The sequence below is a fragment of the Corvus kubaryi genome, unplaced genomic scaffold (assembly GCF_017639235.1).
Source record: "Corvus kubaryi isolate FWS band 111438036 unplaced genomic scaffold, C.kubaryi_AGA036_p1.0 37394, whole genome shotgun sequence".
NCBI lineage: Eukaryota > Metazoa > Chordata > Aves > Passeriformes > Corvidae > Corvus > Corvus kubaryi.
Window position 1 is genome coordinate 5756366 of NW_024581133.1, and position 25770 is coordinate 5782135.

The following is a 25770-nucleotide window of genomic DNA, read 5'->3' on the forward strand; positions in this document are numbered from 1 at the left end:
CATAAACACCTTCAGGCAACAAGCTATTCCAGTTACTCCTACAGAGGCAGTTTGACCTCACTTAATGTCTATTATACATAACTTTGTAGAGTCCTATTGATACTGTAGTGCCAAGACCTGTGGGATCTGCCAAAGTTTGTTTCCATTGCTTACTGAGGAAACAGCAGTTCTACAGTTCCTTGGGAGATTAATTAACTTGTCAAATAATTAAGTGGACAGCCTGTAATGAAGGTTCCCATTTCATAACTGATTTATCACTTTAGAAGCTTCCCAGTTTTAGCATCTTTACATGAAGGCTTCCATACAAGGAGAAAAATATTAGGGTGAGGCTGAATTGGGGGGAGCTCTTTTGTATATTTCACTTACCTGTCCAGGGTTTTTTTCTGATTTTGCCCTGGGTTTGTGAGGAATGCCATAGTGATGCAATAAATCTCACATATCTCTCACTGAAACTTTTAGGACTGGATGACCATTTTCTTTTTGTTGGGAGCAGATTAGCACTGGCTGAATGACAAGGTCAGGTTTTTAGAATGAGCTACTGCTGCAGTGAATGTTAAAATTGTTTGGTCATCTGCTGGTCTAATGATCATGATTTTGGCAGATCCAGTTTCAGCTACCTCCTCTGTATTCAGTGATGAGTTCAGGACAAAGTGAATTACCATTTTTTTGTATATACTACCTCATCTTTTTTTCCCTTGAAAGTATTTGCAATACTTAGAGCACTTTTTTGGGATTTGTAGCATTGATCTCCAAAGTTTTACTGGTGTGTTAGTTATCTGAGAGGGAAGGCAGTAAATGAAAATATCAGGCATTATTCACCTTGCTCTTGAACTTAGAAATTCACGTGAAAGTGTGACACACTGACACTTTCTGAAGGCTATTCTGGTGAGATAGGCTCATTTTAATTGATTTTCTTAGAAGAATATGTATTACTTACATGAATATGCTGACATTTTGTTGGAGCACATGTGAAAAATCCTGTCTCTTTGCCTGCCAAAGACCTTCCCGGGAAAACAGTTGTGCTAACCTGTTTAAAGAAAGCATCCAACAGAATTTTATAGTCCTGGGTGAACAGAAAAATGCATCAATAAATAAATGTGAGACTGAATTTTGAGTCTGCATGTGTTCGGAGGGGATGTTGGTCTGGGGCAGTTTATTCCAGCCTCTCGTTAACATGAATAATTGTTTTGTTTCAGGCAAGAAACTCTCAACTATCAATAAAACATAGCTGGTGTAGTCAGCCTCCTGTGAGGTACTTAATGATCCACAAAACTGTTTAAAGGGAAGCCGCCAACCTGATTTTGGCCCAACCTGTGACTTTAGTTTTGATGTATCTATATTACACACATACAGATTTGCATTTATTGGCTTCAAAGTGGAAACTTCAGAAAGCATAGGATTGCCTGCACAAACTTCATTTGCCTCTTTTATGGAACTGGAATCGTATATCATATTTCATGGCATGATCACAACTGTAGCTTCCAAATCGCCAGTGTCCTGTGATCCTTCGTGGCTGTACCATGTGGCAATGAAACTCCAGGGCATGAGCTGTGACATGGGCATGAGGAGCACAGGTAGGACCTTGCAGACAGCTGAGAGCTCTCCACTGAATTATCATGATATGGTAAGACAAATTAACTAGAGAGCATCCATTGGCCTTGGTTTTGGCTTTGCTTCCCTTGGCTGTGAATGTTCTTCGCTGAACACATCACAGTGGGATTTGAAAATGCAGATTTCTACCTCCCTGTTGCTTCTGCCACCACCTCTTTAGCCTAGTGCATCTTATTTAAAACTGTTTGCTGTCATAGTCAATCTCTTTAAGGACTTGGAAGAACACTTTAATTAGCGCTGATGAAGTGGCTGGAGCCAAGTGAAGCCTGGTGGCTCTTGCTCTCCTTGCATTTGTGTTTCCTGCCGTGTATATTTGCTGGCAGAATCTTAAACCTGACTAATTACTTTTTATGATGTCTAGACATCTTTAGCAAAGTGAGTCTTTCCTTTCTTACTAGTGCTTATAATTTGTGTGCTCCCCCGTTCACCCTGCACAATCTTTAGAAAGATGTATCACACAGCACTTAAAGATCAAAAAAAGGATGAAGAAAAGCTTGGAGGAGTTTGGAAATTGTATCATAGCAATCAGCCATGATGTCTCAGCTTCTCCCATTACTGACAGACCCTTCCACCAGTTCTGCATCACTTGCATCAGATTCTTCTCCATGCCTCCCAGCTTCCCAAGGAATCAGGCCTGGGTATCCTAGGATCAATCGTTTCCCCTTCAGCTGCCTCTCATTTGTTTCCTGTGCCCATGCGCAGCATGAAAGCTTTTGTAAGCCATGTTAGAAAGCAAAACCCCCTTTCTAATTTGTCCTTCTAGAGAAGAAGCACAAAGGAGCCAGATGCCCAGCATATGACATCGGTAGATATAAATCTAAGACAGAACAGATGATCATCTGTGGCAAAATCATCCTGTTGTTAATAGAGCCTTCAGGAATATTAGCAGACTGCTATAGCTTATGTTAGTCACTCAAAGCTCAGCTGCTTTTTCCTCTGTGCATGTTCCATATTCACCCTTCTCCTTCCCTCCTCATAGATAAAGCCATCATTCAATCCTCTTCATCTGCCACTCCATTTCAGCAACTTTGCCCAACTGATGTTTCAATGATACTCCTCTTCTTTCCTCAGTTTAGTCCATAGGAAATGTAGCATTAATAGGCTAATATCTGTATATCCGGTTCTATATCAAGGGAATGGAAAATGGCTTATTTCCATGCAACCAAAAATAACCTGAAATCAATGCAATTCAATTCCTTGCTTGCTTTATATCTGCTTGGGAAAATATGGCCCATGGCAACTAGGAAGAGAACTCAACAAACTAATTTCCATGAAGGAGCTGATTAGAATCTGTGGAGATGTTTTTGTAGGTGGAATGCTGCTTTGCTCCTATCACAGTTGCTGTCTCAAAATTCATCAAGCCCATTGTAGTAATTATATTAATCACCCAGAAACTCTGGCAGGATGTCACACATTATGAAGCCATAGCTTGCTATAAAGTAATTATTCAAATTTTCCCCCTCCAGAGAGGACTGTACGTGGCCTTACCCAGGGAGATGTTCAGGTCAGAGCTGAGAACCTGTGGAACGTTTTCCATGAATTCTGCAGGGGAATGAATGTATTTGAAGTTAAGGCAGTTACATCTTTAGACACCAAACTAAAAATAGATACATATGTAGATGAGACAACCTTTGAGTGCTGTGATGAATGAACAATTTTTTTTTTTTTTTTGCTGAAAAGCACTCCTTGTCTTCAAGTAGCTTTCCTAGTTGAAAAAGGACAATGCGCAGTTTTCTTGAAAATATTCTGGGAAAACAGTTCAGAATGAAAACGCACAGCCATGAAATGTGTCTTTAACCTCCAAATCCAATAAGCAAGGCAGGAAGACTTCCAGGGAGAGGTATGTTCTTGACTGTTTTTTAAAGCAATTGCTCTGAAAATAGCAGATGCTTCCTTCTTGCTCACCTGCCTTCTCACCCGTTGTGGGACTGGCAACACTTGTGAAATGCCAGATCAGAAACAAATGCAGCCACCTATTTATAAATACCTCCCCATCAAACACCCTGCATAATGCCTGTGGAAAACAGGGTGCCCCGGGTGACTTTGCTCCTCTCACAACAGTTCATGGGCTTCACTGCAATTATTTCCAATGATAATTGTAAAGATAACACCATTTAAATTATCTAATGTTTTATTCAATATTTCAGTGAGTTTCAATTACTTCCAATTATAATTCAACAGCTTTCTATTTAAAACAATTATTGTCTTTTATAACCTGTTTCAAGTCAAATAAATTGTTTGCCTTTATTCCTCCTTGGCTTCTTCCATAGGTATTCATGCTAGGTCTCCCTTTGGTTTTCCATTAACTTGTGTGGCCTTTCATTAACCCCTTATGTGCCCTCCCACTCTACCACACAATCAAGTCTCTGAGAAGAAGCTGTCAGCACAGCCTCTGAGACAACCACAGTCAATTAAACTCATTAAAAACCAATATGATTAAATAATGAGCAGGTTGGTTAGCGCTGGGGTACTTGGAGCTGGGAGGAGTCCACTGGGGCAAAGATGAGCCCCATCATTGGCACATGGCAAGTGAGAGGAATGCCACTACAGTTCATCTTAGAACAGGAACGCTGTGGGGTAAGACTATTCTTTGGGTCATGGAATTTATGGGGAAACAATGCTTGAAAAGTGTCTCCCTAAGATACACTTGCAGTGATGTTAGCTTATATGTTATCTTCTTATTCCTTTGTAGCATAAAATATGTCCTGGTAATAGGAACTGGTTGTCCTGTGATTTTGGAAAAAAAAAAAAAAAAAAAAAGCTATTTGATCATAAAGCTATTTGAATCTGTGAAAAAACTCCCTTTGGATATGGGATGGGAAGAAACCCTTCATTGTAAATTGTTGTCTCCTTGCTGTTCTTTGAAGGTGAGTTCCCAGTTCAATGGCTTTACACAACTGCGAGTTACTGAGAGATATTGGGGAATAAAAAAGTTTGTTTTGTGTAGAAGTAGAACAGAGGCACTTTGTCCTTCATTTCACTTAATTTCTAGGTTTTTTTCTTGATGAAAACTTGGCACATTTAAAATGAAGTGTTTTTTTAATGTCATTTAATTCCCCAAGAGAAAAACCCGCACAAATCTTTCAGTTAAAACCCATGTTTTTAGATATATTTTTTCCTAGTGGGACACTTCTAAAAACGAAAGCATGTGTTCTTCTCTTTGGATTTTTTTGCCACAATGTTTTCATTTAAGCAAGATACTTTTCCCACAAAAAAAAATGCACACATTAGACTAAAAAAATCCATAAAGCTTAAACAATTCCATTTGGGATTTTTCTCTGGAAATGGAAAATTAGAAAAAATCAAAATAGGTCAGGAAAAGTTTTCCATTTAGCCAAAACACTACTTTTCAATTAATTTATTCTCAATCAAAGCATTTCACTCAACTCTAATCACTGGACTGAAGTCACCCTGCAGGATTCAAAGGGAGTTGATTTAGATGCTCCCATGGGTTCCCATGAATCGGAAAAGTAATCAGTCAATCATCTTCCTGCTCTCACAGTTTTCTGTTGTTGAGTAATTCCCCAGATCATACTTGCTGAAACTCCTTGTCTGGCTTATTTTTCTACCTAGCAACCATGGCTGCAGCATCCACGGCCCCAATCCAGCAAAGCACTTTACACACACTTTCTTTAGTTAACGTAGTCTCCTTGATGTTAATGAGGTATTCATGTACTTAAAGTTAAGCCCAAGCTTAAGTGATTTGTTGGACAGAGTCCTGAGCCCTGGAAGGGGAGGTGCTGAGAGCCATTTTGTGGAAGCATCCTCAGCTTTAAAGCAGTGTGGCTTGGCAGTGGTCAAAAGTTGTATTGATTTGAGTAAATCAGTTTAGCAATTGATGAAGCTCCATTTAAGCATCTTCCATCCCAGGCTCCTCTCTAACTCCCCTTAAAGCCGATTTTGTGAGGTGTGCTCTCCAAGCAGGATGAGAGCAGAGCTTGCTCTGACTGACCAAGCTCAGCTCATGAATGGTTTTCTGAGCTCCTGTAGGCACCTGAAATGGGAAGTTGCTTTTGCTGAGAAGTGTGAGATCTGTCCCTGGACGCCCATAAGTAATCACCTTGCTGAAAACAAGCAAACACAACTTGCTGCGTTTTTATATAAATTACATATTTATAGCCACTTTTAGCATCAAAGTGATCAACCTATTTTGTTCAAAGCTCCATTTCAAGTGATATAACCTGTAAATTACTGTAATCTGTTCTGCTCTACTATTATTTACATTAAAACCCTCACCACTATTAGGTGTAGTTGGAGGGCAAAGAAGGTTCTTCCCACCTGCTTGCACTTTGTAATCCTATGGATCCCTGCTGAAATGTAGCAGACAGCATCAATCATGTTACATAAATAACAGCTGTGCAGTGCAGTGCAGTGATATACCTGTCCCTAGGCATTGTCAGAAAATCCCATGTCTTCCCTACAGAAGAATAAAAAGTATGTATTTCTTGAAAGTCACCAATCAATTTCTTCAGTCTTTTCCTGCAGACCTGACACAAAAAAAATGTATTTGAAATGCCAATTCAAAATGCTTCAGAGGCAAGTTTTCCTGACTGGCAGAAGGAGACTTGTTACTGACAGTGCTGCAGGAAAAAAAAATACCTGCTGAAAATCATCTCTCAGTGCCTTTCCATGGTCTGGAAAGCAGATAATGCAAAAAGATTGTGTAATTAGATGCAGGTCCACCCTTGGGCCAAGCGTGTTACAGGCTTAGACAATATCAATAAAGTACATCTAAACCAGACCCAATTCTCACCTGTTGCACCTGGAATCTGCTTCAGCCGTGAGGATTTGGGTGGGTTTCAGTACAGGTGTCATAGGTTGCCATGTGCTCTCAGTTGATTCTGACAAAACCCATCATGTGAGGGAGTCCTGAGGTCTGGCAGTACCGCAAGTGGCACAGAGCATTTCACTGCTTGCATATCCATCTCGCCTTTCTGTACAGATAAGCCATGAAATATCAATGCATTAAATCTCTAATTCATTGATTTCAGAATTAGTCTTACTATTTCATCTCAGTATCTGATCACAGCCCTCCAGACACAAAGGACAAGGATAAGAAATCCATAAGCACAAGTGTGTGGTTAAAGAACAGATATTCTAGATAACACAAAAACATTAGAGCAAGGACAGACTGAAGTCAATATGCTCAAACATATTTTAATTGCTTCTTAATAAGAAGATAATTCTGAGACTTCCCAACTCAATCCTCTTCTGCTTTTTCCATTCATTCATCTACAAACCCTCTTCTCCTCTTCAGGACAGAGTGGGGCAAGGTGCTGGCTGGACTCAGGATGTGTTGATATCCATTGACCAGATGGATCGCAGAGTATTCCCACTCCTCTGGCCTAGACTAATAGAGGTGCTGACCCTTTCCATTCTCCTCTGCCATCCCTGCATCTCCACCTTCCTCAGAGGGGTGGGAAGCTGCATTTCAGCACTTCTCATCTTGTTTCAGTATGACCCACCTCACAGCTCTGCCAGTGCATCTGTACACAAAACCCAGCATCCCCAGGGGAATTCACGTGGCTCCATCACTAAGCCTCATCCCTCTCCTGCAGCCCTCTTCCCAGCTTGGGTAGCCAAAATATTTTGGTCTGCTGCCTATCGGATCTGCCCACACACCAGCTCTGTCCTCAACAGTTCAGTACTGATCAGTTCCTCCCAAAATCTGCTTTCCTGACAGTCCCCACTGGGACCCTCCCAGTATGCAGCCATTTATAGTTTATGTCAGCAATGTGGACAGAGTCAGGGGCTATTCACCTGAGGCAGGGCTACTGCTGGGCTGAAGTGATTAAAATATTAACTGCTGGAATAGCTGTCCATCCCACTCATCTCCATCAGAAGCAATTAATATGGATTATACATATTTTGCAAGCGGAATATCTTTCCTTTCAAACCTTGGAGGAACTCCAGGGAGGATTAGGTAGAAGACTGAATGAGCTAATTTGCATAAATTAGGTAAAATGTGAATAGCAATTTGTATTCAGAAAGGCTCTCTTTGACTCTTCATGATATATTGATGCCATCTGGAGAACCTAGCTATGAACCAGGCATTTGTTGGAACGATTTTCCCCGGGCTGTTCCCACAAACTTTGCGTGTATGTTCAGAAATATTCCTCTTCCCTCCTACTGCTTGGAGCAGGGTTAAAGACCTCTTTATATGATTGACCCTTTTTATTCAAGAGAGGACAACTCAGATAGCTTAAGAAGAAATGGATGGTGCATTGGAAATACTGCAATTGCTGTTCTTCACCGGAGGCAAATGTTCCTGCAGTGGCTGTGTTGAATCCCCATGTTAATACGGCAGCAGAGTACCAGGGAAAGGAAATGGTCAGGCTGGAGTCTCATGTCATTTTTCTTTACTCAGATTACATCATCTCTTTGGGAACCATATTTTATGAGCTTACTTTTTTCTCCCTTTGATATACAGCTTTTCCTTGCATTATACTAATTTCAGCCCCACTCCTTCCTTTATCAGAAAAGATGTCGCATTCCTGGGAGTATTCCAAGGCCATGTTGGATGGGGCCCTAAGTGACCTGGTCTAGTGGGAGGTGTCCCTGCTCACGGTGGTGGGTTGGAACAAGATGATCTTTGAGTTCCCTTTGAACCCAAACCATTCCATGATGTATCCTTTGTGCACTGGATTTCTCACACAGCCACATGGAGCTCCTGCACTCTGCCCAGCTCCATCACGTGCCAGAGCCAGTAAAGTCGTAGTGACAGTAAAGCCACTGTCCCCAGTGCCTCCAGCAGAACATATTAGCTGATCACCACCTTCTCCCTCTGCCGAGTTTAATGGATCACCCCTTTTTCACAAAGGCAGGAACTTTTCCCAGGCATCCATAAATCTCCACAGCTTGCAAGTGCTCTTCAGGACAATGGACTTTCTGCTGCCCCTTGGAGCTGCTGCTGAAACCGCCACCAAATACCTCAGTGGTTAAGCAGGTGGTCTGTAGGTTCTCCTCCCAGAGCTGCTGATGTTGCTGAGACTCGCAGTAAGGAGCTACTGAGCCTCAGCATCACTGCTTTGTACAGACAAAATCATCTGGTGGAGCCAGACCAGGGAAATACAGCACAGTAAAGGAACGACAGTTAATAGATAAAGACTTTACATGCCCCAAGGTTTAGGGCAAAGAGACAACGACAAAGGGTCAGAGAAGTTCAAGATGCCAGAAATGAGAAGAAAACCTCTTTAGATGTAACCTTTTTAAGGCAGGATGGTAAAGGAAGCTGGCATCAGGTTTGAATGTGATTTATAGTATCCTTATGCAATGAGAATTGCCACTACCCCCCAAACCCAATTATTTCCACAGCTCTTCTCCAGACAAATGTGTCTGAGATAACAGACAAACACGACTGGGGCATGAGTCACTTGCTCATGCAGTTGCCAAGTTCACAGACTGAAGTCCGTGACGAGTCGAGTCTGTATCAGCTGCCTGTGCTTGAGAGGCTGGATTTGGAATATCTGAGATGAACAGCACTTGACTACAACTGTCAAAACTGGGTGAAGGTAATAGCATCAGATTTATTCTAAATAAATACATTCAAAGTTAAAAGGATGGATAAGGGTTTGGTGATTATATAACAACTGTATAAAGCCCAAACTTGTATATCCTGCAATTAAATTCCTAGAGCTCTTCAAAGCTCTCTTAGAGCTGCAGAATTAGAGGTCATTTCTGTGTGACCTGGAGGCTAAGGTAGTATCAAAAATATCTAAGAAGTTTCAAACTTGAAATCCCTGACTGCGCTTAACTCCTTTAGGCCATTCTGTTTTTCTTTTTGAGAACACCATCACCAGCAGTAACTTTTTATGCAGCTTTGTATGTTTCATATAAACTTTTGATAGTAAATGGCAAGCTGACAGTTTCCAGATTAAATGTTGGTGAATATAGGTCAAAATAAGCTGTTTGCAGAAGAACTTGGTTTAAATGAATTTCTTCATTTGAAGAAACCTTAGGTTTTTTTTAATGGCAAAAAGATCCTGTTTCTTCATTTTCAACAACTAAATAAATAATTTCTTTTTTATTTCAGAAATCTCACCACCATCTAAATGGAATATTATCAAGTTGTCTAAATGAACTGTGCATTGATCTGATCTGTACTTTTTTCTAGACTATTGTTTCACAAACACAGATAAATCCAGAATAAGGAAAATGATTACAAAATCTTGCAAATTCCCACAGAGAGAAAAAGTATTTCCTTTACTGATCTAATAACAAATAACAATCATAATGAATGTCATAATTACAGCGGTCGTGAGGATAGTTATTGGCAATTTAAATCAAACTGCTCCCAGAAAACAGGAGAAAGTGGGAAGGAGTGAGGTGGGTGGATGATGGCTTAAAAGGATGGTTATTGATCGAGTTGTTCACGGTGGATTAACTCAGGAAGGGAGAGCTAGATTTATTTTATCTTTATCTGTGAAAAAACATTGAATATTTGCCTAATTTTATTGCATATGTACAGCATAACTCGATGATTACACAAAATTTATACAAAAAGCCCATACTAAAGCAATTAAATACTCATTATGTTAGTTTTCCTGGCTCAGGAGGAGGACTAGATATTTCCTTGGGCTCTCCTCCAGCCCTGTCTTCTATGCTTCCATACCCTATAGGCCAATCCCTCCAAAACTGGCTTTTACCGGGCTGGGCTCAGAGCCACCAGGGCTCTGACAGGAATTTCCCTAAAGATCCATTTTGAGTCCAAAGAGCATTTGGGTCAGTGGTTAGGCCAGGCAAAATAGGAGGCTCTCCTATCCTCTCCCTAGACTCCAGGACAAGTTATATGCAAGTGTTTTTTAACCTTTTCCAATTTGTTGACCCCTAAAACCTACTTGCTTTCCCCATGTAAGCCTTGTCCAGCAAGCTTAAGCCCACTGAGAAAAGCTTTACCCTTTTGCAAGATTTATGGCTTCCCACTGCAGAGCCATTAGAAACAGCCTCCAGGTCCAGAGGCATCCTCGGGGGTTGCAAACCACTGGTTTGCACCAGGGCACTGCCAAAGTAATCCTGCAGAAGGGTGATGCCGAACCCTGAATGTGCTGAAACTAATGGAACGGGCGTGAATCTCAGCTGGAGATAATGGAGTGGAGAAGTACTGACGGCTCTGAAACTGCCCGCTCTGGTACCAGGAGCAACACAGCTCGGCTTGACCTAATTTTCCTTGTTCTCAGGCAGATCTTACAGCTCCAGGCTGCTGCTCAGCACCAGGGCACTGCCAGAGCTTCCGCTCCAAAGCCACCTCGTGGCCCAGGAACCTGCCGGGCTGCGGGGGCTGGACAGGGGGTGAGGAGGGCAGGGCAGGCACAGCAGGGCATTTCCTCTCATCCTGTCACTGGCGAGGAGACCTCGGCCTCCACCTGGCTGCAAGCTCCTGTCAGGGAGTAGTGAAGAGTGATAAGGTCCCCCCTGAGCCTCCTTTTCTCCAGAATAAACACCCCCAGCTCCCTCACAGGACTGGTGCTCTGTCTCTGCTTGTTTTAGCACAGGAGGCTGCAGAACTCCCTGCCAAGAGAAATCATTGACTTCTTTGTCTGGGATAACACTGAAAGGTCCAAACTCTGATTAGAGTTGGCTTGTTTGCTTGCCCTCTCTGTAGTTACATGTGGGTATAGGATTCACCTATATCTGCTGCACTTTTCCCCCTGGAGAAAACATTTTGGCAGTACTGAGAGGAGTCTAATCAGGTCTTAAAACCAAAGTGAATTGCACTTGCTGTAGGATTGGGGTAAATTACTAGAGCAATGATAGAGCCCCTCTCCTGTTTTAATCCATTTTAATCTCATTGTTGAGTTAATAAAACCTATTGGTTTACTAAATCAATGTAGGGTGTGATTCATTATTATGCGTGCTGGTACACAGATTCAAACACAAACTCTCTCTGCTATAGATGGAACAACACTGATCCAATGGAAGTTGGCTCCAGGGAAAAATTACCTCTTGCCACCTGTCACAGAAAGACACTAGCTATGGTAAATTTTTGCTTGTGTGAATCAGAGGCTTTATTTGACTTCTCTGATGCTGAATGCACTTGAAATATTTTTACAAATGATTTAATCTACAAACAGAAAAGAAACCTCCTTTTGTTTGAGTTCATATTGGATTCATTTATGACCATTAAGCAAAACAGCTATGCCCTATAATGAAGAGGGATTACTAGGGAAACAAATATATTTGTTAGCTTTATTCTTCCCCCTGCATCTATTAGAACAAGCCTGTGTTTCCAGCTTGCATTTCATTTTCTTTACGGCAGGCTGCTGGAGTTGAGACATAAATTAAATAGATACATTTATATAAACTCTGAATTTCTGCTGCTTTTCTGTCTCAGATCATATCATTCTTGCCAACTGTCTTCATTTGGGAGGGTCAATCTATATACTGCTGGAGAAACAGACTCCATTTCTTTCATGCTGTTCCTCCCAATGACTCTCTGAAAACAGTGAAGTTCTACGAAGTTAAGAAGTATTTATCTTATTTATAGCCTTGCAGATATCAGATATTTGACAGAACCTCTTTCTTCTTTAAGAACCATTTTCAGTTCTTTTTTTTTTTTTTTTTATTTTTAATTCTCATTAAAGGACTTGAAAGGGCTTGGGTCAGAAGGTGCTGTTCTCTTGGGAGATGGTTTTTCTGATCGATAAAAAGCATCCAATCTGTCACACCCCATGTAAAAAAAAAAATCTGGGCAAAATATCTGTGCTATATACAGCCATAAGTCCTTGCAAATAAGAATATATCCCAGAGTAACAAAACCAGGGCTCCCAAGGACTTTGTGACAGCTGTGAAGGACTCCAAGCTCTGACATATGATCAAGCGAGAGTGACTTAACAAGTTACCAAACATCAGAAGAGCTGAGGTAGCAGTCTGGGCACAGTTCTTGGCTGGTGACAAAGATATAATAATGCAATTTAACTTCGCTGACAGTGAAACAAAGTGAAGCTACATCATATTATTTTGCATTAGCTCCAGGCAAAGAGCATATGTACGGACAGGTACCTTCGCTCTGCTGATGTGCAAGAACATATTGAGCCTCCGTGACCCGGTGTTTTATCCAAAACCTCAGATCTTGCTTCAAATATCTTAAGCTTTCACTCCATCAGCCAGAAGAGAGTCTCTAGCCAAGGTTTGTCAGGGGAAGGCAGCCGTGGCTCACCACCCCCTGTGCAGATTAATGGAATGCAGACTGCACTGAGCTAAGGTGGGATCTGCTGCCTCGGTTCCACCAGCACAAGGACGCAACGCACCACAGGACAGACTCATGTGCAAACTGAGGTCAAGAGTCTAAACCTTAATCCAGACACAGGACAACTGAAACAAGGTCCCCTTACAGAAAGAGGCCTCAGCTGCACAATCGAAATGTCCAGATTTCAGCCTCTTCACAAACATTAAAGGATTATTACAGACTTAAATGGCCTTTGCCCTGCCCTTGTTTGGGGTGTCCTTCCCAGCAAATGGCACTCTGGAGGCTTCCAAAGAACACCCAGGAAAATGTAGGGAACATACTTTGAACCAGCAGTATTTGGTTTGGAGATTAAAAAGAGAGAACATGCGAGCTTGAGAATGGAAAATCAATTACAAATGAGTTCCTTAGGGCAACGACAGTCTCAGCTGAGAGGAATGAGCCCCTCTGAGCTCCACTGGTGCATTGCTGTAGATTCATGGAATTGGAACGATTTGGGTGGGAGGGGTCCCTTAAACATCATCTTGTTCTAACCCCTCTGCCATGCACAGGGACACCTTCCATTAGACTTTGACTAGATTCTGTTGGTTGCTGTTGCCCTAATTTTCTCCAAAAATTTGGGCTGGATATCAGAGGCTGGAGTCTTCTTGTAGACAGGGCAGGATGTCTGCTTACAGTCTCATTACAGAAATTGTAATGTACAGTGGAAATAAAGTGGGATTAGTGTCACCTTGGAGGGCTAAGCCAGGTGAGAAGAGAACCTGAGCACTGGTTGAGTACAGGAAGTGACAAGGAAGGTTTTATTTATTGTGTACCTGGAAAGCCACCTGTTTCAGTGGCTCTGCTCAAAAGCAGGATAATGGGAGAGAATAAGTAGGTAATGAGGACAAGGACAGAGCTCCCATCTGGAAGAAACTAAATACAGGTAACTTCCCTCATCTACATGCTGAATAGGCCTGACTTGGAGCTTTAATGTGCTAGGGATGGATTAAATACAGAAGAATTCAAAAAAAGAGGGCCAGCAAATTCTTCCTTCTTCATCCTGTTCAGCAACAGCTGTGGAGGGCAATTGTGCTTCTGGGATGCAGTGCTCCTTCCTCCCCAGACACCTGCATGCTGTGGTAGGCTGGAGAGGAGGTTTTTCCCAGCATCTGTCCCTTGCCTTTTAGTTTCCTTCTTGGATCATAGGATTCAAATCACCAGTCCACCCTGTCTCTTTTACAGTAAGTGACCTGACAAGAACTGCATCAGTGAAGAAGATCCAGCTACAAATCAATGTCAGACTGCAGAGATGTCTTTTCTACAATGGAGCTGGAATAGATATGTATATACAAGGCACACCAAAAAAATCTGTTCCTCTAGTTCATGGAGTATTTTCAGTTCTTGACCCAGGGTTATATCTGTGCCCAAGAGAGAAGAACAAGAAGGGAGTGGGGAGCAGGACACAGAAAAAATTAGGATATTAGTACCTATTCTCAGACTTATTCTTCTGAGAGAAGCGATTGTCAGCATCTAGGGGAGTGTGAAAGTGGGGTTCTGCTGAGATGCTCCTGATTTTACACACTCAGGTGAAATAATCATTAAAAGAGGCTACATAGAAAACTCTGACCATTCCGGTGCCTCTCTGCTCTCCCTGTAGAAAACCCTTTCCTTGTGCACTTGTGTGTGAACATGCCCATCTACCTCAAGATTAGATTTATCTCGAAATGCATCCCTCAGTGACTCCTGCAGCACAGTCTCAGCTGGCAGCCGTGGCTCGCACCATGTGGGTTACGCTCGCTCACTTGTTCCCAGCACGACGCAGATCCAGCAGGGAAGAGGCACAAACTCTGTTTTGTGTCAGGGCCAGGAAAAAAATCTTCATGCATAGAGCTCATGGGCAGACAACTGAAATCGCTGGCAGAGAACTAAACTCTGGAGTCATCATAATACCTGGAGGATTGTTCTTCTTAACCTACTTGCATTTTATTTCACTCGTTTCTTCTTTCCGCCTCTGCCACTCGAAGCACTAAGTTACAAATCTGTCTAGTAGAAGAATTTCTGCTCCCTCAAATGGCCTCCCTGGGCTTCAGAACTCCATTAATTAGCATCTTTTAAATGGTTGGGTAATATTCGTTGCTCCTTTTTGAAACCATTTCCCCAAGCCCTAATTCTAATAAAGCTGGTTCTCGTGAACATTTGAATATTAAAGCCCTTGGTTACAGAAAGACAAAAGAGGCATTTTAAAAGACAGCTGGGCAAAGATTACTTAAATGGCTGATATAATTTTGTGTGTCTGTGTGCATGTGTGAATGTGCAGCACCTCTGAGAGAAAGCCTTTTCTTAGAGGTGTTTCTGTGTCAGTGTGCATGAGGTTAGAACAGCTGTCACTTGGGAGGTGGCAGTGTCTGTCAGGGCAGTAACAACACCAGGGGCCCCGGGGAAACACAGTACAGTGCAATATGTTTAAGTATGGACAAAAATTTCCCTCAAAACACACCAGAAAGGGCTGAGTTTGCTTTGTGTATTTGCATGCACTGTATCAGATGTGAAAGGTGAAATTAAAGCTGCTGTATATTTAAAGATATTATCCTGGGGAGGGTGTTTTGTAACTTTTATGATGTGTGTTCTTCAAGCTTTACAACCTCACCAGCTGGGGCTGATGGTGGTAAAGGCAGAAACAGTGTGACTGATCTTGTGCAAAGCACTCCTCTGATGGGGATGATGTACTAAAATCAGCTAAGTATGGAATTGTCTTTCAGCATTGTCAGGAAAGATCTCTAGTTCTGTCGGGTATCACTAGCAAAGGCTTCCTTACCTTGCCACCAATGTCCATCTTTGCTCTGGAGCCTGGACTCCACCACCTTTTTTTTCCCTCCTGAGGCTGACAACAGAGGTGTCAGACCGATGATGTTTTCTGTTATGTTGATACATCTTGTCGACTCTGGACAGGGCCTAGACTCTCTGATTCATATCTCACAGGTTAGTGGATCAGACAGCAGTGATTTCTGCCTTATCACAAATCTGAGGTTTGGTGATCAGTGAGGTGTAAGCATTTCTTCAGATACTTCAGCCTGCCTGGGAAAGATTTACAGCGGTTTCCTTGCTGAAAGGCTTTATACACTGTCAAACCTCTCCTGAGTCAGAGGGCTGCCTATCAATGGGCTGTTATTTGCTCAGAAAGCAGCTGTGTTTTCCCACTAGATGCAGTGGCACAGCCATGATTTGTAGCCGCTGTAAAATGATGATAATCTGATATTCACAGCCCACCAGAGGTGTGGTCATGGGGTTTTGCTGAGCTGTACCTACTGCCCAAGCTAATACAATACCTGAAAAGTAGGCTGGAAATTCTTCTTTTAGTTCATCTGATCTCACTGTCCTCTTTGCTGTGGTTGTTGCTGACCCTGAAACATCCTGAGGAAGCTTTGGGGAGCTGATCCCAGCCACTGGATCATTCACACACCAGCATTGCATCTCACCTCTGGTGGAGCTCAGCCTCACACTGAAAACCCCAAGTGGAAGAACTGACACAATTTTCAAAAGTTTCATTCTCTGTATTTTTTTCAGTGAAAGATTCAAGCAACAGTCTCCATCCTTAAGCCATTTTCTTCTTAACAAAGAGGCTTTTCAGGAGTGCTGAAGCACTCTCTGTCTCTCTTGTGAGGGAGCAATGTTCTCCGTGACAGTGTCTGTGCTGCACTGAGTCCGTGTCCCCTCTGCCAAATCATGTCCTCTACCCACTTGACCTTAAGAAGATGTTCCTTAGCTGACCCCACTCATGGGACAGTCACAGGAAGTCCATACTGTCCATTGGCCTGCAGACAGAAGGCCAGCATGCTGTGTTTGGAGGGCAGACTGTTGAATTTGGAGGAAATGTAGTAAAAGATAATGCAAGAGAGCCTCCAGACTTCCATGTGAGAACGAGGGTTATGGAGATGGCTCCTCATTCCCATGAAATTTCCTTCTAAACCACTGGAAATGTGTATGGTGCAGCGAATCTACCTGCAGAGATTTTAGGATTTATATTCATGATTTCCATAGTCACCAATCCAAAATTAGTAAATAATCCTGAAATGTGACTCCTCTTCCCCCTGCTCCTTTGGATCACCTCTGTGGTCTGGGCTTCTTTCCCAAGAAAGCAGTACCTCTGCAGTTCTGAAGGCTGGGTGAGAAAGGAGATTGGGTGAAGCAGAGGTGAATTTAGATTTGCTGCCAATGATCCTAAATGCAGTCCAAGGGTTTGGAGCCACCAGGGAAAGGCTGAAGGGGGAAGGGTAATACACAGGATTGAGTGGGTGGCTAAAGTGACCACAGCCACGCTGTGGCTCTTCAGCTGCTTGTGGATCACGAGCAAATTTACCTTCTGTGGCTTCTTTTTCAGGGGCAGCCCCTCACCCTGCAGCAGAGGAACCCAGCAGAGCAGCAATCATCGCACATCACTCCTAAAGCTCTCCTTACCCCATGTGTGGGGGGTCCTGAACGTGAGATTTTGGTCATTGATTTGGAAAATCAGAAAATCGACCCTCTGAGAGGAGGCTGAGCTTCTCTACCTAAAGTAAGATCAATCAGCAGCCAGGTCAAGGGATGAAATCACAAATGCAGTGTGAGAGAGGAGTTTTGCTAAGCTTTATGTAGGGTTTTACCAGCTCCTACCACCCCACAATGTGCAGGATGGGTCTTCCTTCCTTCTGCATTGGATGGTCTTGTACTTCTCTTAAATTTTGCTAGTGGTTAAAACATAGAATATTTTTTTCTAAAAATCTAGGAAGACTTTCTTGTACACACACAGGTTGCAACAGAAATTTGATCTTGAAAGGCAAAGAGAAAAAAAAAGAAAACAGGATTTATAAAGGCTTAAAGTCAAATATTTACTTTCTCTACCTTGTTTCTTTGCATTTGTTTAAATAATTGACTAGAAGTGGAGAACCTTCTAGGTGAGATGAAGAAGAATAAATTTTTTTCAGGAAGATGTATAATAGGTGAAAGATTATTATTGGTTCTAAATGCAAAATAAAACCCAGCTTCAGGCCTTCTTTGCTTAGGACGAAAACATCTTTTCATAATTTTCATGCATATGAAGGAAAGTGAATCTTTTTCTCTTGTAGTAATTGCATTTTTAGTCACAATTGCCTGCTATCTTTGCATTTCCCACAGGTGGAGATATTGGTTTTCATGGAGGGTTTGCTTTAGCTGTTCATCTCTCAAAACCCTTCGTGATATTATGAAATATCAGGCTGCCAAGTAATCAGTGTGGTTTTTTTTTCTAATGAACACACATGCACAGGCAGTAATTTGTTTATTCAACTCCTTGTGCAGGGTTGAAATTTACTCCAAAAGCAAGCAGCAGCATAGAGAGAGCCCAGGTTAAGGTTCAGGGGAGAGATGGAGCCCCTTCCCAGGGACTGCCCTGGGAGCAGACCCAAAGGTCATTCATTCACTGGTAGTCCACAACACCACTGGTGGGAATCTGTTCAACTTCCCCCCATTCAAAGAGCTTTCATTTGGATTTTTAATTTCTTTTTCAGGAAGCTTTTCCTGTATCATTCATGAAGTCTCTTTGTCAGAATGGAAATAATTCTAATCACCTACGTTTATTCTTCCCCTGTTTGCTGTTTCTGTTGCAATCTGATGAAACGAGTTTGGTCAGCTTCCCATTTGGTAATAGGCAGATTCACTTTCTGATTTTCAGTCACGCACAACACAGCAAGAAAACAGCTCACGGGGGTGATCAAAACACCTCACTGAAACCATTTCTGCTTATTTTGTGTTTTGTAATTATTCTTTTTCTCTTTTTCCTTCAGCATCATGGAAATATTGAGTCAAAATTAGGTTGCCAACAACACTTAAAAAGAGATGAACGATCTTATATCCCTAGTCAGTGTTAGAATCCATAGGCAGTCCTACTAAAAAAAAAAAAAAAAGAGGGAAATATTTATCCTCAGAATCAGCATAATTGTCACAGTTATTTTTATTATTCTTTGTTTTACCTGCCAAGCTCTGAATTTCAGATTACTTTCCCTTTATTTTCTACTGGTGATGGTGAATAACAAGAGATGGTGAATAACAAGAAGTGTGAAAGCAAAGATAGGATGCCAGATTTGTGAAGAAAAAAAAAAATTAATCCACTTTGCTTTTCTGCTCTGGCCTCAGTCTGTTGAGAGGAGAGGAACATGAAGGTGAAAAGAGCAGAGAAACAATTTCTGAAAACCTGTGCAGTGGCTAGGGGGAACAGCATGAAAACAGGTCTGAAGCTGCTTCAAGTATTGTTTTATCCCTCTGATAACCTCATTCAAACCATCTTTCACCTCCATTTTAGAACCTGACACCAAAAAAAAAAAGCGGGGGGGGGGAAACAGGCCAGTGAAGTGGGATGGAAAAGATTTTTCTATTTCCCAGTCCTTCCCAGAAATCTGGTGGTAACCAAATGGAACAGACCTATTCCCAAGGTGAACTGGGGGCTGTTCCCTTCATCAAGACCCAATTTGCAGCAGATTTCAGTTCTACAAGGCCAGAACCAGCTTTTGTCAAGCAGATCCTGTCCTAGAAGCTTAAAGAAAACCAAAAGTAACACTAGGCTGACAGTGTTGTCACCAGACTTGTGTCCATGTGGGGCTGTGGACACTGAGCAGTCAGCAAATTGTGGTCAGTGTGTGGAAAGGAGGATCCTGGGCTTAAACATCATGTCCTTCTGTGAGGAAAAGGGATCTGTGACATCAAAACTTCCATTCCTTCAGAGCAGAGACCTATCTCCCTGTCATGACTCTGAACTTGATGTGTTTTCAATGCAGTTTTATGTGATGGATGGCTTGGGCCCCCTACAATTTACCTGCCAAAAGTTAATGTAAATGCTCCAGAAGTTTGCAGAGGAAATGAAAGCCCAGGATGTTTCTGAAGTCTGGGAGATAATTAGTGTGATTTACATCCTTGGCATTACAGGAAGCTTAACATTTCTCTTGTTCCCATGAAACGTTGCTGGAGAGGTGGGGGTTTGGGAAAATGATGTTGGCTGAAATGCATGGATCAGGATGCTTGTGGAGAGTGTGGCTGCTAACACAGATGGAAAGCTGATAACAGACTACAGGGGCTTCAGATCCCGCAGCTGCACAAGGACACACTTTTACAGATGCTGGAACTGCTGAGCTAACCACTTATCCTTTGAAAACTACTGCTTTGAATGGGCAAGAAATGTCTTTGCTATACTTAGAGGTGGATTATGTGATGGGAAAAAAATAGAAGGGCTACTTCATGTGCCAGCGCATGAAACTGCCTCCAAGTCTTGCCAGAAAAGGAGAAAAGCACAGCAAAAGCTTCTCAAAATCTTGCTCTAATGAGAAGCAGGTGTGAATTTTGCAGAAAGGCAGGTTGCAGGGCAGCTCCAGGGAAAGGTGACATGCTGTTGTGATAGGCAAGGACTACACAGAGGAGCGGAGAAGTGGGAGCCTCTGGAATTCAGGCCTTAAGGTTTGACTTGTTGACACATGAAAACCTATTCAGTGCTCACTGTTCTCAGAGATCAGTCACCCTCATGGGGATGGAGACTGCACAGTCCAGCAGCAGGATTGCTGTGCATCTGCAAGGTCAGAGGGGCAACGGGGACAGGGAAAATGCTCACTGGGAGATAGGATCATCTGTAGAGTGGAAAGCCTCAGTGCTGGAGGCTCTGGGCCAGAAAAAACCCATGGGACAGTGGCAGACAGAAAGAGGGGATGCTGCTAGAACAGGGCTAATAGATTTCCATCTTTCCAGGTTATTTAGGGAAGTAGCCAGTGTAACGGTGCCTTTAATATTTTAAAATATAATTTAACTTCTCCTATTTTTGCCCTGTGTAACCTCTTCTTGCCTTCTCTCAAAGAGATTCCTTCTGTCCACACCGGTGAGTCGCCATGGAGACTACAGCCATGTGATGGCAAGACGTGACTCCACACTGCTGGAGCCTCATCACTTAATTATTTATTAATAGACTTTTACCCTCATAGCCTCAAGAGATGCAGCATCTTGTTACCAAGGCTGGGAGAGAAACAAGAAACAAAGGCACAAAAAACAGGGGAGAAAAACACAGGCAATTAGAAATAATTAATTAGAAGTACTATAAACATGCCAGGAAACATGTAATAGGAGTGGAAATTGAGCTCAACACCCTATAGGTCAATACTGTTTAGCTGAAAAAGTATCTGGCTAGGTAGAGAAAAGACACTCAGCATACTGGGAGGTGAAGTTTGTGGCCAGGGTCGTTCTGCTTGGTGCCCACTGCAATCCGCTGGGATGGGAACAGGTTGTTCTTGCTCTCAGCTGGAAATGTACCCCAACAGCTAAATCACATTGCCCTGCCTTTAAAATCTTGCCTTAAAGATTTTGATTCTCCAGGAACCAGCAGTAAGGACCATGGAGATTACAGGACCATGTGGCTTTGATGACCGGTCACAATTTCTAAATTGCAAGGAGACTCTGGCAAACCCTTGTGAAAAACTCTCACTCCCTGAATTTTTGATTAAAATAGACCTGGCAAATAACAGGTCAATTCATAGGAATGAGTGCCAATTTATAAAAAAGGTCAAGATGCTCAGCAGGATTTCCTTGCTTTGTATTTGTTTTAATTGAACAGCTAATCCAGCCTATTATAATGGAAAATAAGTAGAGGCATCATCTTATTTCTGTCTCTTTACTTTTAGACTTCTATAAGAGCTACAGCATCAGCAGACCAGGTATTACTTTTTCTGAAAATTTATTCCCAATATAATTAAATCCCAAAAACTTTCTTGTGCCTGCTGCAGTTGGTGACTCTCAATGAGGGGGAGACTGAGAACAAGTTGGAACTCCAACAGGGCTTGTAAGGGGACATCTGTGCCCTCTAGATAAATATGAGACATGACAAGACAATGCACCAGGCAAGAAAAATGAAAATCCTTCCATAATGTGTCTTCAAAGAGGGGAAAAACTATAAAAATCCTTCAACCCCAAGCAGAATATAAAACAAAACTGGAAGAGTTGCATGGCACAGAGCCAAGCAAATTTAAGGAACAAATCTAGCAAACAATGAAACGTAACAGCTCTGACCAAAAACGACCATTAAATGTTAAATGCTGCTCTTGTAACTGACAACACCAACAACTTTAAAGGGCTGTTTTACTAGCATGTGTATGCGTGTGTAGGGAATACTTAGCCTCTCACAGAGCTGGCTAAATTTGTATTTCTTGTGTTTTGTTTTGTGCTTTTTTCTTTAATATTTATTTGGGTTTGGGTTTTTTGATTTTGAGGGGAACTCAAAATGGCTCAGGACTCAGGCTACCCCTTTTTCTTTGCCGTTCCACTCTTCTCCTATCCTCTTGTCTCTCCTCTAAGAATTCCAAAGTTTCTGTCAGTTTGTCTGATCAGCCCCTGTTGACTCAGTGTTGCATTTGTGAGAAGTCTTCCTTACCCATCTCCTTAGAGTTTTTTAGAAACAGTTCCTACCAGCTCTTGTATTCTCTGACACTAGCCAGGTGATTCTCTAATCATATTTAGTACAGCAAGATTAACCTGTCATTAAAAATATAATTGTTCCTCAATTTGCACTTCTTTCTGAAATGGAGGCTGAACTGAATGTCAATGCTGTGACTGGAACTTTGCAGCAAAGCCTCTGGCAACAAAAAAGCTTATTATTTGCAAAAGAGGGAATCCTAATTGGAAAATATGATGGAGAGAAAATAGTGAATCCCCAGTAATCTCCTTCCAAAATGATAATGCATGCGGTATAATGAATATTAATGTATCATATTTATGAAATGGGGACACTGGAAAGCACAAGATAAGTTTTCCTTCTCTCTGCATTGTACTTGGCAAATAACACTCGGTGGAGTCACATTCACCCAGCAGTTGTCCCCCACACCTCTGTTTCAGACACAACTGAACAAAATTGCACCCAGAATTTCCCTTATCCGTGACCTTACAACAGCCACCATCCCATCTCTGGTATTCCCTCCCCACAAACCTCCTCTTGTTTGTTTGTTCATGACTCATTTCAATCAAACATGACACTCCTCACAGAGCCCTAATTATCCCTGTGAAGCCAGGAAGATGCGTGAGCTTGGACCAACCTGGCTGAAAACGTGGTGTTATCCTAATATCCACTACCACTGCACACTAAGTACCGACACAAGTGATCTCTGAGAAAGGGATATGTTTCATTGCAAACCATTCAACTGGGTTTCAGAGTCAGGTTTCTCAGTCCCCCTAGACTCTCGAAGGCACTGGAACTAATGTGAGTTGGTGCTAGGACAAAAAATTCAGGAACTCATAATCTGGCCCTTGCTGTTTAGCTATTAAATGCTAAGAAGTGCCAGAGTTTTTCCTGAAGTCCTTGGCAGAGGTGCTGTCACCCAGAGATCCCCCCATATTGGCTAAATTCTTGTTTGCAGCACTGTAACTACAGCACATGAAATTTTCTAGGACAATCGACTCTCCCTTAAGTATAGTCATTACCTGTTCTGGCAGAGTTCTTTGTAAGTCTTTAAAAAATAATTCCCAGAGAACTGAGGTTTATTGGAGAGAAATATTCTTTTATTTACTTGCCCTTTCTCACACTAATATCTTCCTGTTATCTGCTTCCTTTGGAATTAAGTGGTTAAAGTATTTACTGTGCAGAAATGTAGATTTCCCTCGGCAGTCCTTTGGGGGATGAAAGGATAACTTCAGGCAGGTTCCCCTTTAGGTAATGCATCTGCCAGAACTATCTCAATACTTCTACAGGACAAATGAGAGTGACAGTCTGGGAGAGCAGGAAAGGAAGAGCCATCATGCTGATAAAACACCTGAGTGGGACCCCAGGGATCTGGACTCACTCTGGCCACAAAGTGTGTGACATTAAGAAAACCATTTCATTTCCCTATTCCTTAGTTCTCTACCTGTCAAAAACTTTCCTTTCCCTCAACTCTTTTTCTACCATGTCGGTGTAAATCACAAGCTCTTAGGTATAATCTCTATCTCCTCCTGTCATGTTATTTAGCAGAAGGGAACATGGATCTTTGCAGGGGCCTTTAGAAACCAGAGCAGAGGTAACAATAACAGCGATGACAATGGGAAATACCATCCTCAGGACTACAAAGACGACTCACTGTCTTCTGATGTCAGTCCACATAATCGCCACACAGAATCCACACAGTGTTGCAATCACCACGTAGTCCCACCAGGATTACAGGAATGATTCCCCTACAAAATACCTCATCAGTTAGCACTTGTGAGGGGACAATTTGAAGGTGAGGGTGGCTCTGGGGCTGCCATCAATCTTCACAAATGTTGAACATGGAGTGTGACAGCAAGTCGTGTGCTCTGACTTTAAGCCTGGTCCCTGCTACTTCTGCTAAAATAAGGTCTCAGCACCTGCAGCTTAAGGGCTGTGGCACAGACAAGAGTAGTTTTGAATACATCCAACAGGGTGACACACACAGGACATAGAGTTCTGTAGGGACAGCAGGACATATCCCATTGCAATGGCTTTGGGTTGTGCTTTCTTCACCCTACCTCCAGCAAATGCTAGGATTTGCATCCACGTGTTATTTCAGAAAGCAACTAGCACTGGGAGAAATCGCCTCCCCCAGGCTATCCAAAACCTTCAGCCACTGCCATTCGGAGCAATCTCTATATACGGAATAATTATTTCAATCAGGAGATGTGTTAGAAATAGGATATGTGCAGCTGTTGTGTGGTTTCCTGCACTTCCTGGAATGGCTGCCTGGAAAAGTGGGTTAAAACCGTGGGTGGAAGGGCAGTTGTCATGGAAACTGCATCATTGGCAGCTTCATTTCAATCTTTTCTTCCTTCTGATAAATTTCTACCCATTTTGCCACTCTGAGCTTGTACTCTGCCATCTTGGTTCTGCCTTGCCTTGATCAAACGATCTGTGGTGCCACAAGTCGGGGTTTGGGAGTGAACCTAGATGGGTGAAACATGGAAAACCAGTGGAGAGGGCCACTAGCCCTGGAGGACAAGACCGTGGCCTCAGGAGTTATTGACATGCATGTTTAACAAGTGCAGCTGAGAGTTAGGGTTCAAGATTTCCAAATATAATCTAAAGTGGCCTTGAGAGAATGAATTACCTTCAGTTGATTTTCAGTGGATTCTGTGGATTTCTAGCTTTGCTTTCCCCAAATATTCAGATTGCTCTGGGGCATCCAGACAATGTTCCAAAACCCCTAAAGTTTAATGAGCTTTTGTTCAGGTCATTATTCATTTAAAAAGAACAAAAAAACAACTTTCCAGAAGGTGTATTTCTTGTTATTAGCACTTTTCTACCTACTACTCTCAGTTTTGGAGGTAAACTAAAACCATGAGGTTCAGAAACCAATCAAACCATAAGAAAAATGAACAATTGGGACTAATGAACCTGAAAATGATTGGTCCAAATTATTGAATAAATATAGCACTTAAGAGTAATGAAGGTACTTATGCAGCACTGGGACTGGTTTCAGAGCTATTTGCCAACTAGACAGCAATCTAAATTTGCAGCAAATGCTGGGCCTGATTCATCACTGAGTTTTCTATCCCCAGGTGACTCTGGAGGCTGTTTTGCAGAGTAATGAATTAAGTTCATTACTCGAGATGCACGGTCCCTCTGCTCACACCAGCCCATCGCTTCCTGTTTGGTGACGTCTGGCAGAACTGTGTTGGTTTTTACACAAAATTTAAGTTTTAATTTGTTTTCTGCAGAGGCAAGAGGCCATTGGTGGGGCACAGGAACAAGAGCAGAGCCCTCACCTGTCAGCAAACTGTGCTTTTTCCCAACTTATGGCCATTTTTCGGTTGTTTCCTGGCCATGCCTGTGGTTTTTTCTCCCAGTCCTGGTTTTATCTGAGAAACAGAACCACAGCCACAAAGACGGGTTTGTCTTGCATGCTTGCTTCTGCTCTGGGTCCTTAGAGTACTTCCCAGGGATGTCTGCAGAGGAACACCCTCAGCTGAGGTCTTGGGCTGATAGCAGTAACTCCAGAGCTCAAGACTACCAGAATTATTGTCCCTTTCCTTTC